The sequence below is a fragment of the Strongylocentrotus purpuratus genome, unplaced genomic scaffold (genome assembly GCF_000002235.5).
Source record: "Strongylocentrotus purpuratus isolate Spur 01 unplaced genomic scaffold, Spur_5.0 spur5_scaffold_4, whole genome shotgun sequence".
In the NCBI taxonomy this organism is placed as follows: Eukaryota; Metazoa; Echinodermata; class Echinoidea; order Camarodonta; family Strongylocentrotidae; genus Strongylocentrotus; species Strongylocentrotus purpuratus.
The window spans coordinates 29,179,817-29,195,321 of record NW_022145610.1 but is presented as its reverse complement, the minus strand read 5'-3'; the positions used below and the strand labels follow the sequence as shown (position 1 = coordinate 29,195,321).

The following is a 15,505-nucleotide window of genomic DNA, read 5'->3' as shown; positions in this document are numbered from 1 at the left end:
ATTCATGAAACTTATTCCATCATCATGTATGCAGCAACGATTTTGATCTGTCACTACAATGTATACGTGGATGTATTATTTTCAAAAGCTAAAACAAAAAACAAAAACAACAACAACATCAACAGTTCAAGAGTACTTGAATAATATTCAAAGCAGCTATTTTGAAATGCACAGAGTGTGACCCTTTTCATGTTTATAAACTTGTCAGGATATCTACCCCTATCTCCGATTCTTTTTTCAGCTTCTAATGTCTCCGATAGATCGAATGATTAGTGTTCGATCAATATTTATCATCCTCTTTGCAGATTTATTCTTTATTTTTGAGGATGATCACTTTTCTGGATGAATTATGGATCGTATGATGTTACGGCAACGGGTGAGTGTGACGGTCATAGCCGTAGGCTTCAAGGGGAAGAAGTAATTCTACATTGTTGATTGGAGCCGTTGATTGCTAGGATGTTTTAAAAATATCGTTGAGTATTGTAAAAGAAAGTGTGTTACTTGTCACTCCTACCTCCCCCTCTCTCTCTCTCTCTCTCTCTCTCTCTCTCTCTCCCCTCTCTCTCTCTCTCTCTCTCTCTCTGTCCCCTTCTCCCTTGTTCGTTTGCTATCTTCACTCTCCTCTTCTCTCTCCTCCAATCCTCTTCCATCTGCCCACCCCCTCTCTCTTTCTCTCGCTTTCCCGCTTTTTTAAATCTATTCTTCACATAATCTATCAGTCAGAGTAGAGGAGGGAGAGAGAGAGAGAGAGAGAGAGAGAGAGAGAACGAGAGGGGGAGAGAGAGATGGAGGGAGAGAGAGAGAAACAGAAAGGGATGGACGGTAAGAAAGGAGAGAACAGGTAGCGTTCTTTTGGAAACAAAGGGATTTAACAGATTTAGCTCTACGTGACAACAAGACAGTGACTGACATGTTAACATCTACCTAGGATCGGTCGGCCTCATCAATGTGTTTTACAAATCATGAAGTAAACAGGACGAACACGCGGGACGTTTAAGCGGGGAAACATGGCTTAATGGTATAGATCGCGACACACCAGCAAATGCGTGAATTGCTAGGGAAGCAGTGATATATTAAGTATTCTGCCCTCACCCTGTGCACAATCCATGTTAGAGAAACGATATGGTAAAACATTCACCCTGAAATCTAGCCTAGCTGTTCGTAGACAGTAAGTAAGTTTTTTTAAGAAGCTAAATAAGGAGAGATAAAGAAAGGGGAACATTATGAGAGGAGGTGATAAGGAAAGGAAAGTGGAAGAGAAAAGGAGGTAGAGAGAGATTGGACAACAAATTGAGGTGGAGAGAGAGAGAGAGAGAGAGAAAGTGAGAGAGGGAGAGAGAGAAATAGAGAGAGAGAGAGAGGGCGAAAGAGCGGATGGGTGAGGGTTTATGTTCCATGTTAACTTTTCTTCTAACCTGTAATCTTTCACACCTATCTCTCTTTTTACCCCTGACTGAATTTGATAGACCTGTACCATTCCTATACATTCTCTCTTTCTCCCCTGTCTCTCTCTCTCTCTCTCTCTCTCTCTCTCACTCTCACTCTGTCTCTATCTCTCTCGCTCTCTCACTCCCCTTCACCGTCCCGCCTATATCACTCTGTCCTTTCCTCGATCCCTCGATCTCTCTCCCTCCTTCTCTCCCTCTTTCTAATTGAGCCAGAAGGACAGCTCCCACTCTCACCTGGGATTACCTCGATAAACTGCGGAGGAACGCCCGATTGGTTAACTCGCGGTGTGGACGGATATAGTTCAGTTGTTGCGTGACAAGCTAACAGCCTTCTATCCGAATAGCTCAATAAGAAGATGTAGAAGGTCCATGACAGGAAGTAAGAAAAGTTTCAGATGGCGTGTTGCGGCGACAGCTTCTAGTTTTTCATTTTTAAAGGATATCCACATCCGACGTGCCGTGAGACCACCAAAATAATGTTTGAATGTTTTCCGTATAATTTCTTACAGTCTAAAACTGCCTATAAAAGCATTCTGATACTTTAAAGCAACTATTTCACAACTGATTTGCACAGTTAACTTTCATTTCAAAGATATTAGATATAGTGCATTTCAAGGTACAGGTGAACTTGCTATGCTACGCTCTTCTTCTATTTATCTATCCCTCAGGTACCCCTCTAGCTCCCATGTCCACTTTCTTTATCCTCCACCTTACTCATTGATTGTCTTCACACTTTCCTCCCTCACTCACTTTCTTGCTCTCTCTTTCTCTCATCCCAACTAGGACTACCCCACCCTCCCTCCCTCCCTCCCTCCCTCCCTTCCTCCATTCCCCTCTCTCCATCTGTTTTTCTCTACCTCATTTCCCCGTATTCCTCTCTCTCTCTCCCTCTCTCTATCTCTCTCTCTCTCCCTCTCTCTATCTCTCTCTCTCTCCCTCTCTCCCTTCCTACCTCCCTACCTCCATCCCTCCATCACTCCCTCCCTCTCTCTTTGTCTATCTCTTTCTCCCTTCCCCTCTCTCCTTCTCTCTCTATCTCTCTTTTAATCCATCGCCCCCCTTCTCTACCTCTCTGCCCCCTCTCTCTTTCCACAACTCTCGTCCTCCCCCTCATTATAATTCTCGATATATTTGTATTTCCTGATCACCTGTTTCGTTTTGTACCCTTATCAAACATTTTCCTCTTCCGAATCTTGACTTTTCCTCTCCGTTTTGTAGAAAACAGCTGCAGATTTCAGCGATCCTATGTTGTCAGTAGCTGTTATGCTACCTACGCCTTAATGGACGGGTATGCCGATACCATCGGATGCTTTAGGCGTCGTCTAAGATCGTGGGCCCGCCTGGCTGAAAAGTCCTCCTAAAAGCTAGATTGATTTGTATTCGTTTGCGTTTTAAATGTTGCAAATCATGGTGAATGCTAGGAGAGACGCGCAGTGATTTTAAATGTTGTGTCTGTTTCTCATTTGGATAATGATTAAATCCTACTCCTAATCCTCCTTCCCTATCCTCGTCATCAACAACGCCATCGTAATTTTGTAATCATCAACATCACTGTTGTCATCATCTTCGTCATCATCTTCGTCATCATCCTCATTTAAATCCAAATTTAAATTATTATCGTCAATATTATTATTATCATCAATTTCATCATCAACGTCATAATTTCAATTACAGTGTATTATTACTAGTGTTGTCATGATAACCATCATCGTCGTCGTTGTCGCAGTTTTACTCTTCGTCGTTATCATCATCTTCTTCGCCAACAACTGTTGAAATAGACTGGAAAAAATCCAACACGATAGCTACTATTTTCCGGACGTATCCGGACACCTACCCCCTGAACATCCAACCCCGGATAACCACCCCCAGTCAACTACCCCCTAGGACAACCACCCTCTAGGACGACTACCCCCTGGTACAACTACCCCCCGGACAACTACCCCCAGTAAACTACCCCTAGGACAACTACCCCCGGAAAACTACCCCCTACGACAACTATCCCTCGAAAAACTACCCCCTCGGATGTCCAGTGTGGATGTGTGGAAAATCAACCTAGAATAATTTAGATTAGCTTTGTGTGTCACCTTTTGAAATGTACGAATATAACAATGAGGTATTAAAAACGTAATCAGAACATGATTTCTATCGGGCATACAATACAGTACTAAATTGCCCTTTCCTTGATCAGTTGACTTTTCAAAAATAGTTACGAGCGTGCTTTCTGAAGATTCTATGTCGGCACGTTAACTGTTAAACAACTAACATATAATTCAAACACAGTAGCAACTATTTTCGTAAAATCAATTTAACGCAATTTAAATTAGCCTTGTGCGTAACCTTTTGAAATGTACGAACATAACAATGAGGTATTACGTAATCAGAACATGATTTCTATCGGGCATACAATAGAGTACCGAAATTGCTCTTGACTTTTCGAAAATAGTTAGGAGCGTGCTTTCTGAAGATTCTATGTCGGCACGTTCACTGTTAAACAAATAACATATAATTCAAACATGGTACCAACTATTTTCGGAAATTCAACCTAAAACAATTTAAATGTGTGAACATAACAATGAGGTATTACGTAATCGGAGCATGATTTCTATCGGGCATTTAATAGAGTACTAAAATTGAGTTGATCTGTTGACTTTTCGAAAATAATTGCGATCGTTTTGTCAGAAGATTTTACATGTCGGCATGTTGAAGTGCAGAACATAGAGCGAATAAATGTCATAATGTATGTGTCGGTGTAGTCCAGATTCAGTCCGCTCGTTCTTTTTATCCCCCACACACAGCGCGGTCTCTCCACTGATCGCGCAATCCCCAAATTTCCGTCCAGATTCAGTCCGCTCGTTCTTTTTATCCCCCACACACAGCGCGGTCTCTCCACTGATCGCGCAATCCCCAAATTTCCGTCCACCCAGGACCCAGATTTAGAGGAATGGCTAGGTCTACTTTCAACGTTGAGGGTGTGTTATTTTATCAGCTGATTGGGTGCGCTAAACGAAAACGGTACAGAGGCTGGACTAGTGTCGGTGAGGATGAGCCCGAGGGGGGTATGTTCTTTCATCAGTGTGTTCAATAGGTCAGCACACTCGTAAACAGTGGGGTATGGTGGGTCCGTGCATTGGTAGGGGGAGGGCACTGGTATCATAGGGGGGGGGGGAACAGGTGTAGAACAGTAAACTAATGCTCCTCCATCTAGCATATAAGTATTGGCGTGTACTGCAAGGTTCTGAAATCATCAAAATGATAAGAAATTTGGCCCAGTCTTGGTAAAGTTACAAGCATTGTCCACAGAAACATGTATATGGGACTACCCTATATCTATCCAGTCCAGATAGATATAATAATTTACCAAATATATCATTTAGTAGGCGGTTTTCCGGCAAAATTTGTATCATCACGTATTAGTCAAAACATATTCTTTCACATGATTGGTAATACGAGCTTCCATTTCATTTTTTTGAGAAGGAGGGGTTTCCAAAACTGGTCTTTACCTTTAATTGTTTCTTTTTTTCTCTCTCATTGTTACCATGCCCCCTTCTCTTTGTGTCGCTGTCTGCCCCCTCCTTATCCTCTCTTTCTCTAATATCCCGTTCCCTTCCACTCAGTACAGGAATTATACAGTAAATAGCGCCTGTGGAAAGGGTCGTATCATCATATTTCACCAGTTCACGTTACCGATTTCCTATCTCCCATTCTTATTCTCCGTTTACTTCTCTTCATTTTGACCATGCACTAATCACCATTTCTGGGCACGTGTTCTGTGCTCCCACGTAGCTTGGCCACTGTGTATGATTATTAAAGCACTGCCCCCTCACCTACTCCAGGAACGGAGGGACCGCATTCATGTTCCCTAAATATCTTTCCCTTTCTCTCCCCTCTTTAGTTCTTTCTTCCGTACTCTCTCTCCCCCTCTTTAGATCTCTCTACATTTCTCTCTCCAGTTCCCTCTCCCTCTTTGTAAATACTTCTCTCTTCAATACACACAAAAACTCTCTCTCGCAAATGCTCCTCTCTGTTACATGTATCATCATGGAAGTGTAATCCCCTCTCCCCCTTCTAACCTGCATAATCTACACTAACCAATGTTAAAGGCGAGGGTGAAATCTATTGCCCGTCCCTCTGATGTTAAATACTTGCCTGTACCCGTTGATGACAATGTGTTACATTTTGACTGTATAATAATTATACCCTCCCCCCACCTTGATTAACTTTCGAAAACACTTTACACATGAGAGAGATATCAATGCCAGACGTTTATTCCAATAATTTATTAAACATTTTGTTGCAAACTATTTGATTCTCTTGCAAGTAAAATTATATTAAGCTGATGAACGATCTGGTAGAGAAACACACATTAGTAATTTGTTGAGAAAGACAAAGAAATGGTATAATGCAGGTGTCATTTGTAAGACGCACCTTTTGACCCCGGGGATGGTGCGTCATGGTTGCGTCATGTTCCCCACAATCGCGACGCACAGTACCGTCATGGCCGCAAAATGTCCGTCACAATACTGACCCATATGTGCGTCATAGTAAGTTTCTTTACCACGTTGCGTCATTTGGTGTGTCAATGGGACCGTCACTTTCTCCAAGCAGAAGTGTTTCTCAAATGTGCGTCATTGGCTAGTCATTTTCATGAAATGGTGTGTCATATGTTTGACTCAAATGTGTGTCGATGGAATGTAATGGTGTGTCACTTTCTGTGACGGAAGGTGCGTCATGGTATCAAAATGTACGACTCACATCGGTACAATGACGCACCATTCCCGGGGGTCAAGAGGTGCGTCTTACAAATGACAAGTGCATAAGTAGCTTACATAATTATTCGCAAGAAGAAAAAAGTCTTGTCACTATATTTCTTACCTAATTTTTAGAGTATCATCTACATAAAGTTTCCCCGCCATTGTGATATACATGATGACAATTGTATATGACTTAAAATATAAAAATTCATTTCTAGGTTCAACTAAATTTGCCAAGCGCTATACAGCAAAACATACATTTGCGATTCGAGGATACATAGAAATCAAGAGTTGCTCGATTTGGGATGCCAGCTAAACCCTTATGATATTTTGCACGCAGATAGGCCTGTATACTGTTCATGTGATTATTGTTTATTTACGTCTATTTACGTTCAATGCTAAGCGCATTTCTGTATATACAGAGTACTAACGATAGGTGCAAGCAACAAGTGCAAAGTAATACATGTAATACATCTATTCAGTGTTTTTGTTATTAACATATCAAGAATTTACGGAAGTTCCTTTCAGATTTAATATTTGCATTCCCTGTGTGTGACCACATCTATGTACAGCCAAATGAGTTTCTGTTAATATTATAGTAATAAGCCATCTGGTTATATGTTATACCGTATTGGCCTACATCTATCAGGTCTACATCTAAGTCTTCTTTTATAATATGTGTATTTTTTTGTTTAACCTAAATATTTTGAAAATATAATTTTAGGAACTGAACACTAATACATGTAGATCAGTTGGAATATCTATAAGGTCGGAATATCAATAACGGTATTATGGAAAACGACATAAAATTTAATATATGACATATGAAAATATGATATGGATAAAATCACAATTATAATCACAGGCATTATAAAGAACATTATTAGCTTCAACAACAAATGTATCGTAGGAAAACAGGTAGCAAATAATATACAGCAATACAATGTCATAATGTCAGGGTTATGCTTCCACCACAAAATCAAAGGATTCATAAGTGATGTTCTTAAAATAAATTCAACATATAATATTTTGTCTCTCTCTCCTTAATTTTCATTTTTTGGGGTGGTTAGTTTTACATTCATTTAGAACATTAAAAGCAGTTATAGATATTTTTGAGATCTGGTCAAGCGACTGTCTGAAAACAAAATAGACAGCTGATTGTGTTTTATATAAACACTGTTGTATACCTTAGTTTTACGGCATCACCAACATGAGAGGAAATAGACACATTCGTGACGCAGTCTTGCTGCAAAGCACACGCTCACGCACATAATATACACACACACATACGCAAGCACACATGGCTTGGCAGTTTGGTACAAATTATTTACTTTTCATATATCAGGCATAAATGTTCATTTTTATTCTGCCCTATCTCTATTTCCTTCTTTCCTAAGCGCATAGGGACTTTCTTTGTGTTAGTGATATGCGCTATATAAGTAACGTTCTTATTATCATATCTTGTCATATTTCCAATTTGAATAATTTAAATATACATTTTCTTTTCTTTGTGATTTGCTTTTCACGCTGTCTTCGCGTAGATAGGTCGTCTATTCCCTTTGTGTCTCCGTCTAATCTGTCACATCGTTATTGTGTAACATCGATTAGCATATACATGTATTCTGTTCCATAAAATGCAGTTCACGTAGTTTAAATGTCATTGACTACATAATTTAGAATAACGTTATTTACTGCTATACTTAGCGGACAATAAATTGTGTATATGGCCACAAAGAAATGTAAAACAAATCGATAATATTTCTAACAGACACCAGATAAATGACAAGTATACCAGGCGCATCAAAGACCAAGATTATATGAGACCGAATACCTGTACAGAAACCGGTTAAATATGCGTAGACAAGGTTGGACATATTGGACATGGCCCGAATAACAACTAACACACCTTTTTTTAATTCATATACGTTCAGTACATCTACATGATACGTACGTGGAAACATATTTAAAAACAGAGACAAACAAAACCGTAAAGAAACTGTGATAGATATACTTCTCTAAAGAGTGCTGTGTCTTATACAATCAATGGTTATACTCTTTATTTAAGTTATTCGTTATTTCATATTCATTCTTTATTAATTGAGTTCGTTATTCTTTCACGTACTCGTATTTACTTTATCTATTTAAAAGTGGCGGTAGATACACACAAAATTGAATTGCTCCGGTTATAAGAAGTGACTCTTGTAATAACTACTCGAATTTTTTAATTAAATTTCTATATCCAGATATCTTCTTTATCTTGCCAAAAAGAAAACTCAAATCTACATTAAAAAACATCACGCTCTGCATGCCATTCTTGTATATTTTATAAAGTCACTTTGTTGAAATTACATATGCAGTGTTTGTATACAATATGGGTCAGTGAATGGTTATGAAGTTGTACGTCTATTACTATTTTCAACCATCCCAGCAGTAGATAGTGTATAAACAAAAAAGTCAACTGGATTAACATCTTTTCGCTTTCGACGTCTTCCGTCCACAAACACTTTATCAGACCGATCATGCCAACGTTCCTCGACCACGTCACCGTGTTCATGTGTCAACAATCATTTGGTGCTAAAGACCAGTCATCCTGATGAAGGGTCCCGGAGTGGACCTAAAACATCGTAAGCTAAAATAATGTAAGTAAACCTGACATGATGAAGATTATCTGGTGATTCCTTATAAACTGAGTGCTTTCTGGGAAGCATCCATTACTATCTTTACCAGGAAAATTAGCAATATTTTCTCCGGGGATGTATCAGTAAGAATGAGTTGAGAAACCAGATCTTCTTTGTTTCTTATGATTCCGCCTACATCGCTTGTATCCAAGGTGGTGGATTCATCGTTGGGTTTCCCACCATAAGATACCAGAGGGGCTATCTCAGACAGGTCTTCAGGTAGGACTTGCATTCCATGGCTGGGCGATTGTTCAGAAAGTTGAATGCTACTAACGTTGTTCATATCATATCCAGGATGAATTTCTTCAGAGGACTCTAATTCAGATTCATCCAAGTCCTCTGTACTGCGCTCCGGTGATTGTTCAAGATGTTGACTCCTACTTCCATCTGTCAAGTCTTCCTGGGTTTTGGTAGCCGTATCCCCGGAATGCCCATCTCGAGGAGTATGGTTACTGCTCGCTGTAGCTTCCTGAAGTACCTGGATGTCAGTGTGTCCTTTGGTCCGGTCCTGTTCTAGAGAGGTCTCATCTATATTAGAGAGCTGCTGATCATTGACGTCTTCGTTGGCATACTCCAAATCGACCTGTTCTTCTTCTACACCTGACCGGCAGCAAGAAAGAAAACAATTTGTGTTCTTCTTCTCAAAACACATCGAATCGGAATTATCATGATTGTGTAGAACTTATAGCAGTGAATTTCAAATTTCGTCTATTGTTATGATAACCAGGCTGTAGAAACGATTTTGACGTTCCTAGTCAGCATCTGTTTGGCTTTTTCGTGTGTACAGCTATGGTGAGGAAAATGCTAACTGAAAGTAAAACCTAGGCTCTCTTTTACTTTATTTTCTCTGCCTTACGTCACCTTAGTATTAATACATCAACAGTGTAAATGTGGGAAATTAACTTGCTTCAAAAATACTACCAATCTGACAAACACATGGGCTGTATTGTACACCAAATATAACAGCATCTTGCTAAAGTGTCGAATGGGGTCCTTATTACGAAATTACAATTGTTCTTAATGAAAAAATACGTTACCTTCGCTGAGATACAGGTCTGCAAGGTTGACCAACTTGGCAGCTTGCAGTGCCTTCTTTAGCTCAATCCGTTCATCTTCCCTAGACACACCTCTTCTCCATTGTTTCAGCATATGGCGAGTTCCATCACTGGTAACACGGCCGAACCTCATATTGGTCATGAGCGCTCTCTGTATATCACCATGTAGGATTCCCAGCTGACCAGCAAGGCTGTCGATCTTGGCTTCATCGTAAAGATCGTCAGCTATCTGCTGTAATACACCTGCAAACTCATCATCTGGGGGCTCCTCTCTAGAACACGGTAAACAAAAAAAACAAAAAACTTGGGGTGGTCAGAGAACGTTTGTATGACGTATACACTTAAAAAGTAAAGTAAAATCTTTACTTAGGTGAAGATAGAAAGGGGAAAATACGTTCTTCCAGTGATGAGACCATACTCAACATGCTCAAATTATTGATATCAATTCATAAAAGTATTTTACTTTTAACTCTAATCACCATAGACAAGAATGCAGCTAAGATAATCATTTTTTGTTAATGAGTTGTAATCTTGTATTCACTTCTGCTTCTACATAATCACAGGTGGTCATGATTTTTTATTCATAGAACATAAGTGCTGTCGTACTTTTAAAACCGTTATTGACAGTCTAGCTTCACTCATTTTACTCACAAAAGTACATTCCATATAAGTTTTGTCACTATAAGATCAATAATGCGTTTATTGTCATGCAAAGAATATATATATTTCATCTCACCCTGCTTGTAATATATGACTCCTTCCCAGTCTTCCGGTTGAATTATCCTCAAAAGATGATGTGCCTGTCATGACGGAATGAAGTAAGTTTGAATGAAGAAAACAAAAAAGAAAATATTTTTACTGATCTTTATCGTTCAATGTATCTTTATGTGTTATTTTAACTTGTAAAGTATAAATAATGCACAAGCAAGTAAGCTCTAGCGATATTATAATCGAATGGTGTTATTTTGGCATAATGACAACTAAAACAAACAAGACATATATCAATTTAGATTAAGGACCATATTAGACTTGATAAGCTTCACATTATCAATATTTTAACAAGTAACCAAAGACGGAATAGGAGTTATGTAGCATATTGTAGATATCAAAATAGGAGTTGAAAAGGGAAAATGAGATTGGAAAGTTAAGTCTTACCACCCTGAGCTTGTTTTCCAGAATTCACCCAAGGAATAAAACTCCATTGATGTGACTCTGCTTTCTTCTTCTGCTCTTCTGATCGTATCTCACTTTCTACTTGAATTTTGGTTCTCAGCTTCCAGGTCTCACGCTCAAGTTGCTCCAAAAGCTGTTCCTTATAGTCATGCTCCTTCTTTAGCTCTTCAACTTGCTGTCTTAGAGTCGTCTCATTTCGTTCTTTCTCCCTTACGGTTTCTATCAAAGTGTCTACGCGATGTTGCTGAGAGTCGAGTTTCTTCGTCATATCTGCTGCCAATGAGCGCTTCTCTTTCTCGGATCTTGCTCTGTCTTGCTTTCTTCCTTTCTCTAACTCTTTAACTTGTTGTGTCAGCGTCGTCTCATTTCGCTCGTTGTTCCCTACGGTTTCTGTCAAAGTGTTTACATGCTGTTGCTTAGAATCGAGTTCCTTCCTCATTTCTTCTGCCAATGAACGCTTTGCTTCCTCAGATCTTCCTCTGTCTTTTTCAGCTTTAACTCTGTCTTCCTCTCTTCCTCTCTTTAACTCCTCAACTTGTTGTCTTAGAGTCGTCTCATTACGCTCTTTTTCCCCTACGATTTCTGTCAAAGTGTCTACATGTTGTAGCTGAGACTCAAGTTTCTTCGTCATATCTGCTGCCAATGAGCGCTTCTCTTTCTCAGATCTTGCTCTGTCTTCCTCTCTTCCTTTCTTTAACTCCTCAACTTGTTGTGTTAGAGTCGTCTCATTTCGCTCTTTCTCTCCTACGATTTCTGTCAAAGTGTCAACTTGCTGTTGCTTTGACTCGAGTTTCTTCGTCATTTCTGCTACCAATGAGCGCTTCTCTTTCTCAGATCTTTCTCTGTCTTCCTCTCTCCCTTTCTTTAATTCCTGATTTTGCTCTTGGACCTCTGTGAACATCTTCTGATTTGCTTCTTTCGCCTCATTCACCTCTTTCTTGGTTTTCTCATAGAACAACGTACATCGTGGATTCGTGCACATCTTCTTCAGATCATTAGCTGCTAACGTTCTGTCGCCTTTATAAAGGCATCCACGTAGAAGGTCAAGCCACTGCAACTGGTCGTCATCTGAGAGAGAGCCACCAGGTTCAGGTATTTCGTACATATCAGTGATCCCGAGCTGCTCCAATCCATTTCTCGCTTTGCGGATGTCTTCGTCAGAACGAAGAGCACACAGAGGGACGAGGCCTATTCAATCGAAACAAATTCAATGAGTTAAACTCGACATAACGTCCAAACTCATGATATTTTTATGACATCTACATACCACACCTACGTCACATAATATCCTTTTTTCTTCCGGGGGGGGGGTAACACAAACGAATGGAGAAAATCTGAAAATCTGAAATACTTCACTCAAAACTCACATCTTCCTTTAGATATTTTAATCATGTTAACTTTATTGGAGGAGCTCACGCCTTTGAATGTTTTTTAAACAGATAAATGGCGCCATACAAATGCTGTGAATCATCATCATCATCATCATGTGTGTTTTTATCAGTATTCTCAGTGGCATATCATTTCCTTCCATATTTAAATTTTAAAAAGAATGGGCAAAATCGAGTGAGAAACGTAGGGAGGGGGAGAGAGAAATAAGGGTGATAAAGGAAGGAGACTGAGGAGGAGCCGGTATAAGAAGTAAATGAAGTGAGTAATGAGATAGTAATACATTTAAAACTATGATGATGTAAATGAAATGTAATATACTTGTGGTAGGAAAATTAGTCGGTACAATCATGTTATAATAGACTGATGATGTTGTTTATGATTGTGCTGATATTATGTAAGTCTTGACAATAGACTACTGTTCTCAACATGGCTCATGGCATTGAATCATGACGCAGTTTGGTTCTAATAAAGACACCTGTAAACATTAACCTCCAAGCCTCCGTATCATGACTTCTACTGTAGAACCATTACCAAAATATAATAATGATATTGTTTAAATACTACAACTTCAACGGATAAAAGGTTGAAACATGATTGGGAAATCTAACGATCGGTAGTTAGTGATCGTCTCAAAATCCCAAATCTTGTAAAATCACCGTGATTATTTGATTGGTTACCAACCAAGGATATGAGATGATATGTGCATGCATATTAACTCTAATAGAAAAAATGAATCTTGTTCAAGCATTTCAATGGATGGTATGATAATCAAATTAATAGGGAAATAGTGTTATCACATCGGCTTATCATACATATTAACACAGGCCTACACAAGCAGAGGTAAGTATTAACATGCAATTTACGAAGAAAGGAAAAAGTATATAATTTACAAAATGAACGGAAAAGGGGGTTGTAAGAGTCCACGATATCAACGTGATCAGAATTAATGGTGTGTAATTAATATAGATAATATAGAAAACTTAGATAAATACTTGATTTCAAGGTCAAATCATGTACTGTAGCATATTTAACTCTACTCTCGATCTATTTTTCGTTATTTCTTGACTTTGACATAATCCCCTTGATCCTTTTTCTTTCCCATCTGTACATATACCATATATTCCTACTTAACCTCTGCACTCAGAGAGCATTAACTCATTGATGTCTCGATTTGGTGTCAGCTTGGGTTTGTCCATATTAGATCGCCCTCCCATGGGTGGGTTGTTCGTGCTTATATGGCATATATTGTAACACACATGGTGGCCCGAATTCACAAAGGAGGTTTGTCAACAAACCTAGCTTTTCATGCATTATATGACGCGTTTCGACGCGTTTTTACAAACCAGATTTGTAAAAAAAAAACGCGTCAAAACGCGTCATATGACTTACATAAACCTAGGTTTGTCGACAAATCTCCTTTATGAATTCGGGCCGGTGAGTTCGTTAGCCCACCCGGTGTGATGGGGATGTGCGCATATTCGGGTATACTTGTTGTGGTCATCCATGCTGTGGTCGATGCATCGTTGGGTAGTTGTTCTCTGAGAGTATTTTGTGAATAGTTTTATATATTCCATATTTGTTGTTGTATTCATGAATCAGTTATCTTTGTCACACCATATGAGGGGGCCTTAACTTAACAAGCTGCATGTGATTCAACCAAGGTCTCCTCGTCTTTCTTTATTCTACATTGTACTGTTGTGATTATACTGTATTATATTTTGTCACATGTGTTTTCTGGAAGACAAATAAACTTGATACTTGATACTAGATACTTGATTTATTGTATGTCCCAACCTTCTTAAATTTGACTTCATTGTGTATATGTGGATAGGGCATGTTTTTGATGTATATCCTTAATTTCTTTCTCTCTGTTTATGTACAGGGCTTTATGGTTGAACACGATTGTGAATGAGCTACCCTGTTTTTTAAATATGTAAATAATGATTGACAAAAAGAAATTGCTTCTCGAAATTTGATTATGATATAAATTGAATAATAGTTGTTCCTCCTTTCTTTTATGTCCTATTCATTACTGATGAAACATCATGTAGCAGGTGTCATTATTGTTAGATACCTACACATTTCATAACAGTGCATATAACACAAACACCAGATACGTAACCAAAGTTAAACAACCTACATAATGATTCATGCATTAAAGAATTCTGGCTATTAACATTATTTATTTAATTAATCATTCTTTTAACTAATACGGTGGTGTATATCAACGCCTTGTGGTGAATACTGTGTGTAGCAACAGTGCAATTTGTATTAATTCAAAATTGTTTAAAGATAAACATCATATGTTTTCACTTTATGATCCTACCTACCATTAAGGATTAGTGGCAAACTCACCTGTATTCCTCTTTACTATCTCGATCATCTCTTGGTAATATTCAGTATTATACGTGCTGAAAATAAAAAATAAGAAAATCCACCGATTCAGAATCGTTATTATTCACGTGGTGATGATTGAAGGGTTAATGATTGAATTGAATTGAATTGAACCAAGGTTTATTGAAAAAAAAACATGTGTCGCAGCCCAATGGTTGAATTGATCATGTGTACAAATAAAACACTCATTGCATAGTTCAAACATAAAATACAGTTACAATTAATTTTTCAATATTGAAATACATGCATATATAGTTACTAAGAGATGATTGCTTGGGCAGCAAAAATAAGAAAGCAGAATATAACATGAAGTCAGGAAAACGGAGAGGAGAAACATGAAGAAAAAAGTATAAGACGAAGTTGTAGAAAATGCATGTACATCAAAAAATATAAATTGCATACATTTATTTTTAATGATATTAACATGATTCTGCAACCCACCCCCACCAAAGGCCACCTCAAAGAAGATAACGTGTATGTATTTATTATACCCTACACTTATAATAATTGTTCATTGTGTTCTAACACGTTAACCCTATAGGCAAACCTTAAGCATGTCACAATGAAATTGTTCTCGCTCCGTGGGTACGCTCCATCGAATGTTTGAAGATGCAATG

General features: G+C 38.6%; 1 pseudogene; it reads right to left on the bottom strand.

Annotated features, from left to right (window-relative positions):
• Positions 1–364: 364 nt before the first annotated feature.
• Positions 365–5,485, bottom strand: LOC115929105 (annotated as a pseudogene).
• Between the last annotated feature and the right edge of the window lie 10,020 nt (positions 5,486–15,505).